This window comes from Lacerta agilis, chromosome 7 (assembly GCF_009819535.1).
Source record: "Lacerta agilis isolate rLacAgi1 chromosome 7, rLacAgi1.pri, whole genome shotgun sequence".
Classification (NCBI taxonomy): domain Eukaryota; kingdom Metazoa; phylum Chordata; class Lepidosauria; order Squamata; family Lacertidae; genus Lacerta; species Lacerta agilis.
The window spans coordinates 43148356-43168484 of NC_046318.1; positions in this window are offsets into that span (position 1 = coordinate 43148356).

Sequence of the window (20129 nt, forward strand, 5' to 3'; positions counted from 1 at the left end):
AAGTTTTGCTTAGAGGAAATGTACCTAATAAAGATGGTGTGATTTTTTTTTTCAATTTCAGAAGAAAGTATCTTCTTCTTTTCCCATTTACACTCCACTGTTACTTCAGGGACCTCAAGGTGGCAGGCACTGTTCTCACCCTTCCCTGTTGTATCCGCACTACAACCCTGAGAGGTAGGTTGGGCTGAGAGATACTTAAAACATAATAACTAAGTCTTAGAGCTAAACAGCATACTGTATTATGACAGAGATTCATGTCTTTAATTTGTTTCCCCCAAATAGCAGCTACAGATGTGAATGGTTCGGATTCAGATCAGGCACGTGGCGGGCTGGGGAAATGATTTAACCTCCCTGTTTTCCCACTGACAAACTGTATGCACAAACCCCAGCTGCCTATGTTGGAAAATCCAAACCAGATAAGGATTCTAATGGCCAGTTGATTGCTCAGTGGTCCCAGTAAAACTAATATATTTCAGTATTTGATTAATTGATGTTAATGTAAGCAAAAGGCAAGGACATCTGACATGCTCCTGCCCAAATCAAGCACGTTAAGTCCTCTTGATATCAATGTGATAGATTCAGGCTGCAATACACCCTTTCTTGTAAGCAAGTCCTTCTGAACTAAATGGGACTTGCATAGGATTGCAATGATAAGCATGTGTTTTAGCTTTCCCAGTGAAATCACTTAAAGTTAAAAGCACTTAACTCTAGCTACATTGTGCCTGCCACATTTTAAAGTTACTTGTGCACTTCCAAAGCTTCTGTGTGTGGTTTCCACCCCCACCCCTGCTCCAGGAGAGAGGTGCTGAACATAAAGGCCACAGTCTAGATGAATCAACTATCTATGAATTTCTGATAGAACAAGGGACTTTATTTTTGATATATATTTTTTTAAAACACAGACCAAACAGAAGAATCTGAACTATTCTTTTCAGAGCTATTATTCCCACCTATATTCACCTCCCATAGGCACTTTTGAAAACATCCTCCTTGGATAATGTAGATAAAAGAGGTGATGCCCTCTGCCTTTTTGAACTTTCCTGGCACCACTGATACTCGGGGAAAAGAGGGAAGAGCTTACTGCTCTATGATCTAATTAGAAGCACAAGTTAGCTTCATGGCGAGTTGTATTTACTGCAAACCATTGAACTGCCCCAATATACACAGGAGGCCTCACCAGCCCTCACATCAAATTCAGAATAGAGGAGGGAGATCACAGCCAGTTTTGCTTCCTGACTCATAGGCTGTGCCTCATGAGCTGCATCAGTCAGAAGTGCAACTGAGAATGCGACAGTTCATTGGCAGGAGAGCTGGGCAAATTCATGGGTTTAATTGCCATTCAGTCTTCTGGAAACCAAGTTAATATTGCCCTACATTGGGGAAAATGAAGGGAAAGGCTCCACTATTTTTCTGTCACATTTGCTTGAGTAGACACAATGGTGTGGAGAAACTGGATCCTTGCTATCACAGAGCTCATTCTGAAGCTCGTGGAATGTTTTTGGTGCAAATTGAAGGCAACGATGGGATTGCAAATGGAGGGATTAATTGTCATTTTCCAGCATGGTGAGTTTGAGAACTCATTTCAGGCACCCTTGAAAGGAGACACACCATAGATGCATTTGTGATTATGATTCAACCACTGAATAAAACAATACATAATTTCAGAACTGTGCAAGATGCTGCAGAAATGAAGCACCACAAGGAAATATATTTGTCTGTTACCCACTACAGCACCAGGGGGGCAATGGAGAGAGAGGACAGTAGACCTCAGAGCCATTTTGCGAATGTAGGACATTTCCCAAAGTTTGATTCCCAAAGACAGATTGATCATTAAACCACTCTGTAAATTTTAGCAACAGGAAGAGAATAGGGATCGCCTAACAACTCTCAGCACTCTTAACAAACTACAGTTCCCATTATTCTTTGGAGAAAGCAATGGATGGTATTCAACTACATATTTGAACTATTGCAAGGATTTGCACTAGTGCAAAAGGATTTCCCCGCTCTCCTCCCCTCATGCACACCCTGTGTCATCCCCAAATCTGCCCTAGAGAGTTGGGGGGGGGGGAAACCCAGAATAGATTTAGGGGGCGAGTTGGAAGAAGGAGAGATCCTTCCATTATGCTCTGTGCAGCACCACCCTAACTGTTAAAGTGGTATAATAGTGCTCTAACAGTACAGTGGCCCTATGCTGTGTGAAGAAAAAGATGGATTGTGCATAGCCCTCCCAATCTCTCTGTTAGCTGAAGTGGTCTTATCAATATAGTCATCATCCTTTTAATGTTTATTATTCATGCTGAGTTTTGCTGCAAAAGCTTAGGAGAAGCGCATTGTGATTATAATCCAAAACTGCAATCAGTTTGATACAAAGGCCCTCTATGTCAGCAGAGAAAGAAATCACATATCAAAATCAGGCATCAGCTTTGCCCCTTATCTGCTGCTAGCAAGGCGATCATTTGGGGACAGGTAGCTACTATCTGCTGCCAGTACATCTTTATATGCACTGCTCACATTCCATTGCATCATGTCAGATTTGATAGGATATAATGCAATGCGACTAATTTAATCAGATGTGAAGTGCACTAGAGCAACATGTCAAGTCAGAAAAATTGAGGAGAGAAGAAAAGCTCTTGCCAAGCCACGGCCGGATTATTTTTCTCAGCTGGAGGACTTCTTTGCCAGAGTTTGGGCATTTCCATGCTGACCTTCCATTCAAGGGCATGTGGCAAGAGGCTCTTTGCTCCCAAAGGCAGTGACACAACAGTATATTAGGTCATAGAAGGCAAATCATCAGGCATTCACTCACCCCATCTTCTGAGCCACCACCCTGCACATGCTCCATCTTCACTGAGCTTGAACTCATAAGATTATGCCCTACTCTCGGTTCTGGAAAGGAAATACTTTGCTGCTCAAACCGCAGGAACGGAAATGAAGAAGCTGAACAGAAGAAACCAGTCTGATGATCTAAACCAGGGACAGGGAATACATCATCCTTAAAATGTATAATCCATGCTTTCCAGTAGTAGATGGGGTGGTGGGGCGATACCACTCACCTGACCTCCGGCCAGTAGTGTCACTGCTGTTCAATGGGAGGTAGGGTGAGGCTCTCTCTTTCTCTCTCCTGACCCAGAGTCCTGTGCAAGCCAGGCCCTGACCAGGCACCAGACTGTTGGTTTATAGAGTTAACATTCCTAGCTCAGTTGTTTTGCAGTGCGAATAACAGAATTTTCCCTCAGGCTGCAGCAGAAGAAGAGATGTGGAAGTGGGGCCACTTTATAGGTTCTGCTGAGAGACCAGCTGCATTCGGCTCTTTCTCTTCCTGGATTGTTTAAATTCAGCTGCTGACCATTATAACAACTCCTGTTTGACTTTTAAGAATTAGTGTTTTCCTTTTTCCTCCCCATCCATTTTTCTTTTGTGTCATGCCTTTTAGATTGTAACCTGAGGCTACCTGAGTTTTATTAATAGTATGTAAGCTGCTCTGTGAATCTTGACTGAAAAAATGGGTTGGGGTAAGAGATGCTTTAAATAACTAAATAGTATTTTCAAGGGCTTGGGAAAAGGGGTGTTCTCCTTAGTCTGAAAAATATTGGACCCTCTTTTTTTAATGCTTTTTTTAAATGCTTTTAAGAACCTTTTGTAAACTGTTCTCTCCAAAGCTCAAAATAACAGCCTGTTCCCTCCCCAGCCCTGCCAGCCATCCACTCAGATTATTCTTTTGTTCTTCTAAGATGACTCTGGTATTCCAGCTGTGACATGACAAGGAGCTTGACAACTGCAAAAATATAATAATACCAGCGGTATTCCTGTTCCCTGAATCATTTTACACGGCTCTACCAAATGCCCTTTTTTGGGTTTCGTACTTGTGCATGTTTCAGCTGCAATTTAGAGATGTGCTGTGTGAGCCTCCAAGCTTTGCAAGTGCTGAGAGAGGTTGAGTCTAACGATGTGACTTTGATAGCAAGCAGGTTATTGCTTATGTAGTGCGGCACTTAGGAACATGTGCATACTTGTAAGTCTTGGCCTACGTGCAGCTAACCAGCCTGCAGGTCATTAATGTACAGTACAAACAGGACCGAACCCTCTGGAACTCCAACTGGAAGAGCCTGAAAGGAAGATTCAGAGTTTCCAATAGCCACTTTCAGTTGGCAGGATCCTGATTGGAACCATGTGACAGTTTCAAGCAATATACCCAAAGCAGCCAATTTATTACATATGGCAATATGATTAATGGTATCAAATGGGTTTTTTCCCCCAAACAAAAAAGAAAAGAAAAGAAGCAGTCCAAGAATATCATAGCAGCCAATTATATGAGAATCCAAGGCAATAGAAATCTGTTCCACGAATGTAAAAGTCAGGCAGATGAGGTTAAATGAAACAGGGATGTGAGCCAAGTCAGTGATTATAAAGAAAGTTTTTCTCCCCTATTTAAAGAAAAAGGCAGAATATTTTTAAATAGGATTCCCTCTCATGTCAGTGTTGCAGCTTTAATAGGTGTGCTGTAGACTGAGTTTTTGAAACAAAGCAGCTTTCTAATTTGCTAGAGAGGAAAAAAAACTAGTTTTGTGTTACAGGGATGAGCCAGTCTGCCACCAGTACCATAGATACACAAGCATACCCATGTACTCCACCTTCATTAATCTGCTGTCTATTTGTGCTGCAGAATCTTATACGTATTTATTTGGAGTTATGTCCCATTGATTTCAGTGGAATTTGCTCCCAAGTGAGTGTACATGGGATTGACTGCAGTCATAATTACAACCCTGCTTTACATATTTGAAGAGAGAAACTTTTACTATTCTTTAACCATCCTTGTAAGTACAGCAGGGTAGTTAAAGTGTGCTAAGCTCGCATAACGTAATTGATCAAGTAACCTCGAGTATGTAAGTCAAGAAGCAAACATTAGTTATGAGTTTAAGAGGCACAGGAAAATATCAGTTCCCTATTCAAGAATTTGCTGGGGTTTAACATTATAATTCTAAGTGTTACATTAAAAGTCTAAGTTAGGCTTTGATATGCACACACAATATGAATTTATTCAGCGATTTTAAAGCCTGCCAATTTAAAGCCAGAGTTTTAAAGCTCTCTGATGTTGGCTCAAGTTCTGCAAAGCTGGGGAATTGTTAAGACAAAGCTGATACCTTAACAGACACACATTGTGACTAGTAATGATACTTTGTATTGTCACAAATTGTGCAGGCTTCCAACTTACTCTCTGCGCACACACCCTTTTCCTTGGTGCAAATCCAAATAGCAAGGATGAAGAACCTGGAACCAGCAGGGATGCCCCCTGTTGTGCTGGTGCCATATTAATTTGTGAAATACCTAAGTATTCCTGTATTGTTAAAGGAATCTTCCTCCTGTTTGTTGTTTACATCAGAGTGGTTAAACAGTTGGAGAGGGGGGTCCCCCCCCCCGATGCAATTGAGGCAATAGTGGTACTGCTACTAATGACTTGGGGCATGTTACCAGGCCCATGCAGAGGGGAGGGAGAGCTGGGTACCCTTGCCCTGGACCTTGGAGGGCTAAGGTGGTTGGGGGCTCCCAATTATGCTGTCATGCCAAGAACAAGCCCCCCCCCCTGGCCTCAGACAAGCTCTGCATGGGCCTGCCTAGCATTATTCCTTATTTCCAAAATTTCTCACCTGCCCTTCACCATCAGGGTGGGTTACAACAATATAATATAGAATTATAAAAACATATGAACCTGTTACCATTATAAAACAGTTAAAACAGTTCTAAGCATAGCTGTCAACTTTCCCCCTTTTTTGCGGGAAATTCCCTTATTCCAGTGCCGTTTCCCATTGCAAAAAAAGGGAAAGTTGACAGCTATGGCTGTTTCCCAATGCAAAAAAAAAAAAAGGAAGGTTGACAGCTCTGGTTCTAAGTGGAATGGAACGGTGTGACTGAGGATGGCACTGTCAAGTTCTGAAAATAAAAGCAACATCTGAAAATAATTCACCCATTTCATAGAGTTCAAAGAGACAGCACCAGTTTATCTCGCCAGTACTGATTTGGGGAAGAAATGGGTTGCATAATTATTTATATTGCAGTGGATCTGTAGACCTGTGCCTTTCCCACTGTCACTCACAGGGTCTGAACATAGAATATTAAGTTAGATAATTGAGCCTACATATCTTCTCTGTTGTAGTTTTTGAGAGGGTGCAATTTGAAGCAAATAAGTGGTGTGTTGGAAGAGCATGCTTACCCTGTCTACTTATAACTTCTTTTCAAAGGCAGCACCACACTACCTCAGCCTCTTTTATCCACACCTTACATTTGGGGTTCCAATGCAACCTCAGGTACCTTGCAGGATGCCTGCTAGTAGAAATCTTTACCAGGAAGTGGCTGGGATAAATTCAATTAGGATGGCTGTCCTACCAAGATTTGCATTTTTGTTTATCGCTTTGCCCTTGTCAGTGGATTCAAAAGAATTGAAAAGTTGGCAAAATATCCTGGACAGCTTCATGTGGCAGGATAAATGGCCTAGAATTGATGCTAATACCATGCAGGCCTCAACACAGACAAGAGGATTAACTGTCCCAAATTTAAGGATAGATTATGATGCATCGACTGAGTCTATGGTTTTTACATAATGATGAAGAGAATTTGTACCAATTGGAACAACTACTTATCAAAGCTGCTTTAGAAACTTTGATGTAGGTATCAAATAATGAAAGGTGTGGTATTCAAATAAATTTGATTCCATGGCAAATACTGGGAATGTGGAATAAATATGCAGGTAAATTAAGCTTAGGTATCTTACCTCCCACCTGTGCAACATCCTGAATTGCCCGGACATAACCGGAATACTGCAGTCAGAAGCAGTGTCTGGGTAGAAATTGTCAAAATGCCCAGGAAAATCTGGTTTTCACTTTTTGAAATATGGCAACCCTGTGCAATAAGAACATCATAGATTTTGTAGCAGAAACGAGCTAATTAGAAAAGGTATGAGGTATCTAAATTTGGAAGCCTAATAGATAATGGGTGGAAATTATAAAAGCAAGAAATCCTCCAGAAAGCCACAGGGTGAATAGGATAGGATAGGATAATCTTTATTGTCATTGTCCAATGCTGAACAACGAAATTGAACATCTACATGAAACTTACAACTGTCAACCTGCTATCCCCACCCACCCCACCCCACCCACCCCACCTCTGCATAATAACCCCCTAAAAACTCTGATACCTCCCCTAATTTACTCCTAAAACTCTGATACCCCACATCTGAGTACAGACCCTCCCTCACAGACTGCCTTTCGTTGCATTCAGAACAGAAATCGCTCTTGGGTGGAAGCTATTTCTCAGGCGGCTGGTCCTGGTCTTTATGACCCTATACCTCCTTCCAGAAGGCAGAAGCTGAAAAATATCGTTTCCGGGGTGCACACTATCCTGCACAATGTCTGTTGCTTTCTTATAGCACCTGGAGGCATAAATTCGGTCCAAAGTGGGAAGAGTGCACCCAGTTATCCTCTCTGCTGTCTTTACAACCCTGGACAGCGCTGTTCTTTCCCCAACAATGCAATTCCCAAACCACACACACAGACCATAGGTTAGTACACTTTCTACCGTACAGTGGTAAAATGCCCTCAACAGGTCCTTTGATAGATTGTTTTTCCGGAGGATTCTCAGAAAGTATAGCCTCTGCTGTGGTCTCTTCATCAGATCTTTACTATTTGCTCCCCACGTTAGATCATCTCTCGACTCCATTCCCAGAAAGCGAAACACTGAGACTTCTTCCACACACACCCCTCGATATTAAGTGGTTGAATATTCAATTTACTTTTTTTAAATCCACAATTATTTCTTTTGTTTTCTTTAAATTGAGGAATAGATTGTTTTCCCTGCACCACTCCACCAACTGCTCAACTTCCTTCCTATAGGCCACTTCCCTCTCTCCAGCCGTAATTAGACCAACCACCATTGTATCGTCTGCAAACTTAATGATCTTATTACTAGGGTACTTGGGAGCACAGTCAGATGTATAGAGTGTATATAAAAGAGGGCTCAACACACACCCCTGTGGCATCCCCGTATTCATACTGAGGTCCACAGTACTTCTCCAGTGCCATTACTTTCAAGTAAGATTCTTTCTTTCTTGGAAGCACTGGGACCTACATTCACATTAAGACAGTAGACAACTTGATAATAGATAAGACAAAGGCGATCTTGTAAAAAATGTTGATGGAGCTGGGGAGCAAAAGTATAGCAAGCAGAAGGCAGGACAGAGAATTGAGATGCTCTGTTTATGAAGAACTATAGTGTCAGGTGGGAAGGTTGTCATTAAGTTTATCAGTCTGGAAGGTGCAATATAAATTATTATGATAATGCTTTGATAATGCCTCTTGCTTGTCTGGCTTGAGGGTGGAGAAAGGAGTGTCTGTGCACAGTGCCCTCTGACTTTGTGAGGTTAAAATGTAGCCTACTATGCAAAAGTAGGAGTCACTTCCACTGCCCATCCCCTTTTCCCTCTGTGCTCCCCCAAGGTTGTCCTTGAGGAAATGTGCTCCTTGGACTGAAAAAAGTCCCCCACTCCTGCTTTTTTATAAAAATATTTGTTCGAAGTACACCAGTTAATAGAAAGGATACAAGAAGCTACAATTTTATTAAAAAGGAAATTTTACAGTTAGGAAAATAACAATAGTATGGAAGAATACCTTCTGGAACAGCAGGTATTGCAGCAAGTTCTGCTGAGACCAACAACAGGGGGCAGTAGAGCAAAAATCCTTCCCCATCCTTCCTCAGACTCTCCAGTTTTCCTTCTACCTCCCTCAGCTTTGCCATAGCAGAATTCCTTTCACATGCTACAAATATATGACCGGTATGTAAAAATATTCACAGAACACTCCTGGGTGCTGCAAAACCACAAAGGGAAAGTTGGCACATGGACTTTGGAAGTGTTCTCTTATTCCCTTGATGTGATTCCCCCCTCCCTTGCAGTCACCCCATGATGAGATCCATATGAAAATGTGTCATAAAGAAGGGTCTAACACATGCCCAGATCCCCAGCCAACACACATATAGCAACCTCCAGAAGTCAGGTTTGTTGAGCGTTTGTTGGCCCCGGAGCTCAACATATGTTGGATTCATCACATGACTCAGTTCCACATGGAATTCGACAGAAGTGATGGGGAAACAATCAGCTGTTAGTGGGGGGGGGGAATGGTTGGTTGAGTACACCCGTCAACAGATGTCAAAGGTACTGGTCCAAATCAAATGCCCAGTATAGTTCAGCGACTAAAATGTTGGGTTACTGATGTGAGAAATCCAGGTTCAAACTTCCAGCTAAATGTGTGGCCTTCACCAAATTGTGGCTTCCGCTTCTTGTTCTGTGTACTCCCCTCCATCTCCAATTTGTCACTCAGCTAGCCTAGCCGTACCTGCCTGCTTACCCCTGTTATGACAATAAAGCACTGCTTTGAGATTGGGGGTATTTTAATTTGCTGTCTGCACCAGTGGAAAGAGCTTAAGGAAATGTATCTGTGCTGTGTTGCTTTGTCCTTCTCATCAGTTTCTCCTCCCCAGCCCTACACTACCCTTTTCTGTTCTGGACACAGGTGCAGGTATTTCTGTACTTGTGTGCTCATACCTTTTCTTCTAAATAATAGTAATCAGAAGTGCATTACAGAAACTATTGCCAGCCCTACAGGGAAAGGCCCAAGGTCTCTCTCTCTCTCTCTCTCTCTCTCTCTCTCTCTCTCTCTCTCTCTCTCTCTCTCACACACACACACACACACACACACATACACACACACACCCACACACCCACACACCAAGGTATTATGCTAAATAAATAAATAAATGCTGAGCTCATTGAATGAAGGGTGAGGTACAAGTATGGGGCAGAGAGGGGACATGCCAGCTTCATGAACTCCTGGCTTGACAGTAATGCAAACTCTGAAGCACACTGGCAAAAGGTAGATAGATACCTGTTCCTCGGAATATGCAACATATTGGGAAGACTGCCATACAACACCCCAGTCTGCCCTAGTTGCTGTCTGGCACACCGACTTATAGAGAGCCAATGATGTTAAGGAGTCTAATCTGGGGGCAGCCAACATGGAGGCCTCCAGATGTAGTTGGACCACAAGTTCCATCATCCTTGCCCACTGGTGATACTGGTTGAGGGTGATGGGAGTTCTAGTCCAAAACCTCTGGAGGGTACCACTGATTATTATTGCAAAGCTGAGACAGTGAAGCGCCACACCCCATCCCATAGCTGTAAGGACTTCTATACTAAAAATACAAAGAAGCCCTTATGGACATAATATTGACCCAAATATTGTAAATGTTAACAAAGACATTGCTTCCCCCCCTTTCTTTCCCCCCCCTATGGAGCAAAAGAATTGGGGGCTGGGAATATTATATTGTTTAAACCTTGTGCCACTGTTAGGTGCCATATCTGTACCGTCGCATAGAAACCTTTGTAGAAATGACCACAAAGTGCTTTGCAGCAACAGATTATGTTGAGTACAGAGTGACCCTCCTAGAGGCCAAAAGAGAGAAACAAAAGCAGAATACAAAGAGGAGAACAAAGCAAGAGCCAACTTAGAGCTCTGATCTATATGGTCTCCTCTCATGCTGTATCAACAAAGCATGCAACTCTTGAGGTGAATACAGTCCTACTGTTGTATTCCTACATTCCTAGCAATAATTTCAATTGAACCTCAGAGCATGTGGAGTCCCTTTACTTTACAGGTCATAAAAGCTACATGTGGAGTACAGACTCTCTCTCTCTCTCTTTTTAAATGGGCCTTTAAAGAACTCCCAGTGTATCAGCCTTTCCGAGAAAAAGACTGATAAATCCCCTGTGTAAAATTATCACCTTTTACAGAAAAAGAACTTTTGTTACACATTCATTAGTAATCTAACTTGGGGGAATAAAACTTTTCTTCAATAAAGATAACACGGTGGTCACTAAAACTAATACATGTGTTATCTCAGCTTCCCTGCCTTCCCTTCAGTAGCCATGCATCAAGGTTTCTAGAACTTCATTGATTTATGGTCACACTTACCCCTGACGGCGTGAACTCAAGCATGTCCAATTGGTTAGCAAAAGGGGGGCGGGGACGATTGTTAACGGCAAAATGTTCCATTAAATGGGTAATTTTAATCTTCAGGAATAGGCAAAAAATTGATATGCGTGCTGGAAAGCCTTGCTCCATTTTCAGTGTAGTGGTGGAGACAAAGAAATGAGGAAAAATTTGGGGTGGATGTGGATTTAACATTAAGACCATCTTGATTTACATCTTGATGTTGCTTCTCAAGTTAGTTAAATGAATCAAGTAGCCTGTGGTGGTGCGATGGATCTTTGGGTGTGAGATGATTGGGCTTAGATGCAATTTAAAGACAGTCACACAGGTTTGTTACTGAAGGGGCGACATCTCTTTTGCAGCTTCACATCTAAATAATGAACACCTAAGCGTCTTCATTTCTTTTGACGATATAGATTTGGAAGGGCTACTTGCTTGACATCTCAATTGTCTCTCTAATAATACATCAACCCTTCTCTTTGAGGCCTTATTCCTTACCTCACAAATGAGACCCAAGAGGTGCAAGGAACGGCCTTATTATACTAAATAAGACCATTGGTTCATCTATTTCAGTGCTATCTATTTTGACTGGCAGTGAATCTCCAAGGTCTCAGGCAGAGGCCTCTCCTAGACCTGACAGTTTCTTTTGGAGGTGACAGGCACTGAATGTGAGACCTTCTCCATGCAAAGTATCAGCTGCGACCCCCCTCCCCACATTCTATAGAACTAGTCCTGGGGGAGGAATGTGCATCCAAGCTGAGACACAGATATGCGTGTGGGAATACTTGTGCATAAAAATGCTAAAGTAATTAAACAATTGCTCTGTTCCTTCGCAGCTGCTGACATGCATTTTAGGTCTGCTTTAGAATTAAAGGTTAACAATATAGCCAGGGATTCTTCTTTCCTAATTGCACACATTTTTGCAAACCAATTGTTTTCAGTAGAACATGAGACTAACAATCTCATGGTTGTGGGTTTGAGCCCCGTGTTGGGCAAAAGATTCCTGCATTGAAGGGACTAGATGACTCTTGTGGTCCTTTTGTTTACATTACTTAGCTGGAGAACTGCATTGCAAAATTTGGAGAAATGCACATTTTGAAGTATAGCTATGCTTTGGTTCATGCATGGTTTCAAAAAGTGCAAGTTATGTAGGTTCACCTTTAAATGCAAATTGAATCAAATTTCTCCTTCATCCCTGTCCTGGGGCTGGAGTCCAGGAAAACTATGGCAAGCAAATAAGTTTTTAGGAGACATTTCGATACCATTACGGTATTGTCTCCATCTCACAAAGTACTGAAGCGAGAGAAGGCCCATTTCTATGGTGTCACCAAGTTCCCTGGCTGTGGAACAACCATCAGGGTCTTATTGGAAGATCTTTAAGGCTGGCATGATCTGTATAACAGAAGGAGATGTGCTAGGTATCCTGGTCCCAAGTTGGTCATGAATACAATTGTTCACACTGAGAGAGAAGGCAACAACATTTACATTTCTGAAGTAAAACTAATTACTCATACACACACCAATTCCTCCTGTCTAATATTTTGCTTTGATTCCTTGATCGTGAAACACCTGTTGCCAAAAAGACAAGTTGTGCAAGTGTGCATATGAGAAAAAAATATTTAGCTATTTATTTATTTATTTACTTACTTACTTTCTTATTTCGGTTTAAGTATAACGTACAAAGGGATACTTAAGAGTATATAGATAATCAAGTACCCTTTTACATGTACACACATTTTTATACAAATGAATTCAAAGTTAAAAGAGAATTGTAACTAATTCAAAAACACATACAAGATGAAAATGTTCATGCCTTTGCAAGGAGTCTGGCAAAAATCTGCCACAAATGCTCTCTGTGTGGTACTTCTTCACTATAATAAATTCTAGCTGTTCTCTGTAATAATTTGAAGCTTCAGGGTGAGATTTTTATTTCTCTTTTGAAAGTAATATAATCACTGGCACTAACACAAAATTCCCTGTGTGTTTTGTATATTCTTCTTTGGAAAAAAAAGTGAAGTTGAATATTAGCCAGACCATTTCAAAGAGGTGTGTTCTGATCCTTGTTAAATAGCAGTTCTTGCTAACATTCATTATAGTGTAGCCAATATTCCAAGTTTGTGATAGAAGTTGGTAAGGAAATCCTCACAAAATATTAGTTCTTCTGCACCAGCAGTAAAATGAAGTGTTGATACATGAATTGCATAAAGCCAAAGAACCATTCCATAACTGTGAACTGTATTAGAAAAGCTGAACACTAATATGCAAAATATACTCGCCTGATTGATTGACTGCATTTACTTATACAGCATGCCGTTTTTTCATGAGTTGTGCCCAAAACACCTTACAGCAAACCATCAAAACAGAGAACACTGGAAATACAAATATACAAAATACTGTACAGAACATGTCAGTAAATTCAAAATAACAAAAATCAACAACTCAGCAAACAGAATAAAATCAGTATTGCAAAACACACACACACACACACACACACACACACACACAACCCACCAGTCTAGGCATAAATACAAAATACGAATACATAAATACAAAACAAAAATGAAAGTTAACAGACCATAAAGTTTCCAGATACAGTTCAAAGAGGAGAGGTAGATGACGTACAGCTGGTTCCCATATTCTTATTCCGAAAGGAGGCTGACAGCACCAAAAAGGCAAATATAAGATAGAGCAGTGCTAGCTCAGCACTGACTGGCAGTGACTGTCTAGAGTTTTAGATAGGGAGTCTTTCCCAGTCCTACTGGACAGTGACAGGGATTGAGCCTAGGAGCTTCTACATTCCAAGCATGTGTTTTACCACTGAGCTATGGCCTCTCCATCTCATTCTTTGATGATCTGATACATCTCTGCTAACACTGCCTAGGGCCCAGGGCATCATGGGCACATCTCTGATAGTGAGCTGATGGAGAAAAACATTCTATCTTTTGCAGATGTGCATTAAAATTAATATTACTTTTGTATCTTATGTTCTCTCTTTACTGTATTTAGAACTGGAAAACAGAAAACCTCTCTCTGCTATATAGACTTTTTCCCAATTTGTGCTTTGGTTGTTTTGGATTCACACAGCTAACAGCACCTTTGTCTTGTATTTTTTGATCTTTCCCAATTCTCTAGGTGCATTTCCTTTCCCCCTATTTCATGTGATGATGAAGTAACTGAGCTTCCCATCAGGATTTGTGGGTAGTGTTTGCTTGTCAATCACTACCTTTATTATTTTTATAACCTTGTGAGATTTTACTGTTTTGTACTTGCAAAGCACCAGAATAGCATAATTTGTCGGGGAGCAAGAAGGAGAAACACAGTTTGGGAAGGTACAAGGAGAAAATTGATTCTGCCCCCAGAATAATAGCTCTGATTTCCAAATTGCCCAGTTTTCATTCCTATGCATTTTTGTTGTATGGCAAGTTGACTCGAGCGAAACAGCCCCACTCCAGTTTTCAGAATATTAACACCACACTATCACTGATCTCCAGATGTTTTCAATGCAGACAATACGGACCACATGTCTCCAGTTGGCAACGGTTCCCAGTAAAGATATAGCGTATTGTTATATTTTCATTGCAACATGGTTCCTCAAAGGCTTCAGGGCTTGAGCTGTTGTCTCACTTTGTAACTGTCGTTACGGGAAAGGCTTGATGCTCCATCACTTCATGCAATCAAGGCATGCAAAAAAAAATAAAAAAATAAAAAATAGAAGGATATGAGGAGAAGTTTGTACCTACCCTGCTTGCACCTCATTAGGGAGACTTGACTTTGAGATCTGTGGATCTCTGATAACTGAGTAGTAAAAGGAATCTGCTTTATGCCTCTTGGAGTGGATGTTTTGACTAATAATTTTTTTCTGTGAACTCAGTGTCCATTTTTCCATATGGGCAGATTTCCTAATATTGATCTGCTTGCACTGACAGCATAGGTAGCAGCTCCTTAACCACAGTGATTACATTTCCAATTTGTGACTCCCCATAAAAAGCATGTCGTTTTTGGACTCCGTGATTTCCTCTAGAATTAACTACTTCTGTAGCTCCATCTTTCTCCTCTACTGTTTCCTCTGACACTAGCAATAACATATAATCACTTAGGAAGAAGTTTCCTCTGACACTAGCAATAACATATAATCACTTTGGACCTGCAATGTATCTGGAATGCGATTTTTTTGAGGGGGGGGGGACACCAGCTATCTAAAAGGTATAGTTATTTGGGATTTTCCTTGCAAAGCCAGCCTTTTAGATTTGATAACTTTTTTCTTTTCTTTTAACCAGTTTCCTCCTACAAATGGTTTTTGTATTTGCATTGCTGGAGGAAATATGGATGTGAGAGAGGATGGAACTGTTTGAGCAACTAGTTTCATGAACTGTTAAACTGGGCAAAAACTAGCTGATTGCTTGTGTTGAGGAGCAGACACTGAGGATGTGTCAAAACAAAGGAAAGAACTAAAATATATGAAGCTTTATTTTGGCAAAGATTCCTGCTGCTTTTCTTACTCCCCCCCCCCTAAAAAAAGAAAACAGCTAGAGTAGCACTAGATAGTATTGTGAATTGTAACTGCAGATGCAACTCCCACTGGCTATAAAACCCTTCTGTCTCAACACATAATAGTTGCATGCATGCACTGTAAACATGAGCTTAGATCACCTAGTGTGGCTAGAACTTGTTAGAAAAATAGTAAATCTTTCTATGCACAAAGATCTGTATGCAAACCCCCCCCCCCCACAAAATATCTAAATACTTTATGGAAGAATATATGGGGGAAAGCCATTTTGACCTTTTAAAACCATTTGGTTTTGAACCCATCTCATTAGCATTTGATCATTTTTCTTCCTCTTTTAACTACTTAATTTATGTTTCCTGTTTCATAGAATGCACAGTAACAACAACGGCAGAATCTACAACATTTAACACCAGAAAATAGAAAAATTGAAAATAGAGAGGAGGGTGAAAGTGTGTGTAGAAACTAGCCTTGTGTACAAAGATAATTTTTACATTATTCTGCTGCCCCTTTTGTTTCTAGCTCCAGCCCCCAATGGCATGTGGCTCTCAGAAGGTTGTGTAGAAGGAAATGTGGCCCTCATAAACTTGTATAGAAGGAGGTGTGGCCCTTGGGTTATTATAAGGCAGCATAACTGGCATTCTTCCTTCCACATTAAAAGGAATACTAAGAAATTTTATATAAATGTTATACCTATTTTAAAAAGTAAAACAAATGACAGAGGGACTGCTTCACTCTCCACGAGGATTTTATTGTATGCTAATATCAAAATAGATTTGTTCTAGCTTTAATGTTTTATTTGTTATTAAGCTAGGTACTCTGCAATGGTGTGAACTCCAACTTTTATCTAGACTGCCCCTTTACCGAATAGGCCACTTTTCTGCCTTAAATAATATTGAGATGGGTACTAACAGCCCTGGACCGCCTTGTTCTGATTCTGATATAAGCTGATCCATGGTGCAAACATTGTTATTTTCCTCAGCAATCTGAGACAAAGCACGTGCAGATCTACCATTTTATCCACGAGCATTTTCGCAACGCCTCTCAGATATTGTATATGGGGAGTTTGAAGCTGGAATTTGTACCATTTTTGCACTGCCTCTTGAGAACTGTGGTCAGGTGTGTGTGTGTGTGATGGGGGGCACAACGTCTTGTATACAATGTACATCACTATACAGATATTGTAATGCCATGCCTTGTCATATATCATGTCCTGCCATTCTCTCTGGCTGGCTGCCTCCACTGGCAGAGGAAGAGGAGTGCGGGGGGAGCGCATTGCCCCTGGCAGTGCAATCCCAGTGGGGTGCCATCACGGTTGTCTCCCCGCCTGTGCTGGGTGCCATGCTCCTGCGGGTGGCACACACACCACGTCCCCGGGACGCATGCCAGCCCTGTCCCCGCCTGCCCCCCCCCCGGTGCTGGAGCATGAAGCTCTGCCACTGGCTGCCTCTTTTTTTCTCTCTCTCTCCCCTCCCCCCCAAATGGATTCTGAATGCTAAGGGTGAGGTGGTGAAAGACAGCGGCAGTGGTGGCTGCACTGCAAGTCAACAAGGCCAATGTTGTGATGGACCAAATGGGAGCTTCCACCCTACCACCACCACACAATGTCTCTAATCTAAACAGGGACTGGGGTGGGGGTGGTAAAGACCTAGCCCCCATACACCCCACAGTAGGGTCTAACTATTTTTGCAAGAAATATTCTGCAGTCAAGGGCAAATTATGTGATTAACATCGTATGTAATTTGGCCCTCTACTACAAAGCTACCATGCCAGTCTCATTTGATCCATATGTGGTGTCCTCTCCTCTCCCCACAAATGTTGCCAGAGCAGCTTGCGATCCAGTCATGCAGAAGTTGCCCCCACACTACTCTGATAATGTACGAAAAGGCTCCTGTACACCTTTATTATGCGGGAAGCTTTTAACTCACTACTGTGTGGCTCTTCATTTAACTATGTAGCTTCTTCCTAAGATTAGCATTTAACCAATGCTGTTGTTGCACATTAGCACAATAAAGACAGCTGCTTTATAAATCTTACAGCAAGACACGCCTGACAGAATACAAACTCTCCTGAAATAAGAACATGATTAAACAGAAGACTTCCAGAGTGAACCTCTGGAAAGCAGATAAGAGTTGTGTGGAGAAGATGAAGGGGCAAATGGCCAGTGGGAAGGCAGCAAGTAGCTTCTCCCTTTTTGAAAGCACTTTTTCCTTTTCCAATTTTATACAGTTTTTAGGGTTCTCATTAATCTGAAAAAACCAGTTCCACTTCCAGACTGTTGGTGCCAGGGTGAAGTGAAATCCCAGCCAGCCTGGTTTTCTAGTGCCAGGGTCATTCAAGATATCAGTCAGTCTGCATTGTCAGTGCCAGAATAATTTGACAAAACAGGCTGCCCAGCTTATTAATGCCAAAATTGTTTTGAAATATGTCCTCAGTAGCAGATTTAAGAGTTAGCAAAGTATTTTAATTTTACAGAATGGCTGTGATTCATTGCCCATGCAAAGTGTTGTGCGAAGCTGCATGAAAATGAATTGCTATGGATTTTGCTGCATTTAAAATGCTGTGGCTTACATTAAATTGGAAGTTGGCTACAAAAAATTGAGGCTGGAAGTTTGTTAAAAACAAAACCATTCTTGTGCTAAGCCTGAGGCAGTTCCTTTCACTCAAGAGCCATTCTGCCCATGAGGTAAAAGGGACATTTGCTCTTGGGAGAGTGGGATGAGGGGCAGCTTATTGAGGGGAACCAAACACACAATGCCAGCTGCTGGTATTCCTGGGCATCTCTCTGGCACCTCACTACTGCAGCCAGATAAAAGAGGAAGCTGTTAGAAAGTGCTTAGCCTCCTTGCATTTGGACCTGGACTGATGGCTCAGCTGAAGTTTTAATAATGATGGATGATGATGATGATGATTCAATTTATTCTGCCCTTCACCAGCAAGACCCAGGGTGGGTTACAACAATTTAAAATTCAATATTAAAAACATTTGAAACAAATTACAGTCCTAAAAACACACATGTCAAAGGACAGGGTAAAGTGGTGAGTCTTCAGCATACTCCTGAAACAATACAGTAAAGGTGCCAGCCGCACCTCTGTGAGGAGGCAATTTCCCAGTGCAGGGACTGCCAGAAATAATGGGCAACCTCCCAAACTTAAGAAGGTGATGGACCCACCAAGAGGATGGACCTTCTCCGCTGATCTTAGCACCCAAGAGGGTCTGTAGGGATGGAGGCAGTCTTTCAGATATTTGGGACAAAAGTCATTTAGGTTTTTCAGCACAAATGTGAGCATCCTCCTTTGGCCTATAAAGAAACTGGCAACCTATGTTGCTGTTATATGAGTTCTAAAGGGAACACACACCCAGTCATCTGGCTTCTGCATTTTGGAGCAGTTGAAGCTTCTGTGTTGTTTTCAAGGGCAGCACCAGATAGAGCACATTGCAATAATTCAGTCTGAAAGTTACAAGAGTGTGGAGTACCATGGCCAAGTCACCTCTGTCCAAAAGGAGCTATAGCTGGTGAACTAGCCAGAGCAAGAAATAGGCACTCCAAGTCTAAAGCACCAATGTTGGATCCAGGAATTTCCCCAAACTAGAGATCTGCTCCTTCCAGAACAAACTATATTCACATTTCTTAGACTCAAGAACTTGGAACATGTGTTACCTCTGTCTTTTCAGTATTCAGCTTCAACTTTTTTGGTCAACGTCCAGTCTATAACTGCCTCCGAAGACCTGTCTAGCACCTCAGCCACCTCTCCTGATTCAGAAAGAATTGAGAGTTAGGACTTGGTGCCACCTGCATACTGGTGACACATCAGTCCAAAACTCCTGATAATTGCTGCCTGTGGCTTCATATAGTTGTTAAATACAATGGAGGACAAGTTGGAACCCTGAAGGATAGCACAGGAAAGCTTTCTTGATGTTGAACAGTGACTGGAGTAGACTTGGAAACCATTTTAGTCCAAATATGTTCAGTAGAGGAAGTATTAGCCATGGCCGATAGAACTGAAAACATTTTTCTTGTTTATATGGAGCTTCGGGATCCTCAAACTATTACAACTTGTATTTAAGCCAGTTTAATTCCCTGGAGGTCGTGGCCAAATGGCAGAAATGAAAGTGAGCTAGTTTACACAGTTGCGTTTTTTGTAGCATTCAGATTGGGATATATTTAAACTGTAAGGTTGCAATACTCAAGCCACAAGCAGTATGAGTCAGAGCAAGAGTCAGAGGGCGGCACGTTGAAAATGCAGATTTTCACAAAAGTCAACAGAATCATCACCATCTATGTTAATGGGGTTAGGAATATTGCACTCTAAAGGGCCAAACCTTCAGAAATGTTCGTAGGCTTTATGGATCTTTTCCAGCACCTGTGTAAGGAGGCACCTCATTTGCTCGTGTTGGCATGGCAACTGGGGCTGCAGCAACAGCAGGCACTGGCGCCCTCTATGCCAGAACTTTCCTTCCACAAGGAGAAAGCGCTGGGAATCCAGCCTGATTTAGAAGTCAAACATTTTGATCTGGACCGGTTCTTCCTTTGTTTTGCAGATTTATGAACCACTTGTCATCCAAAAGCTCCGAGGGCAGTGTACAGTTTA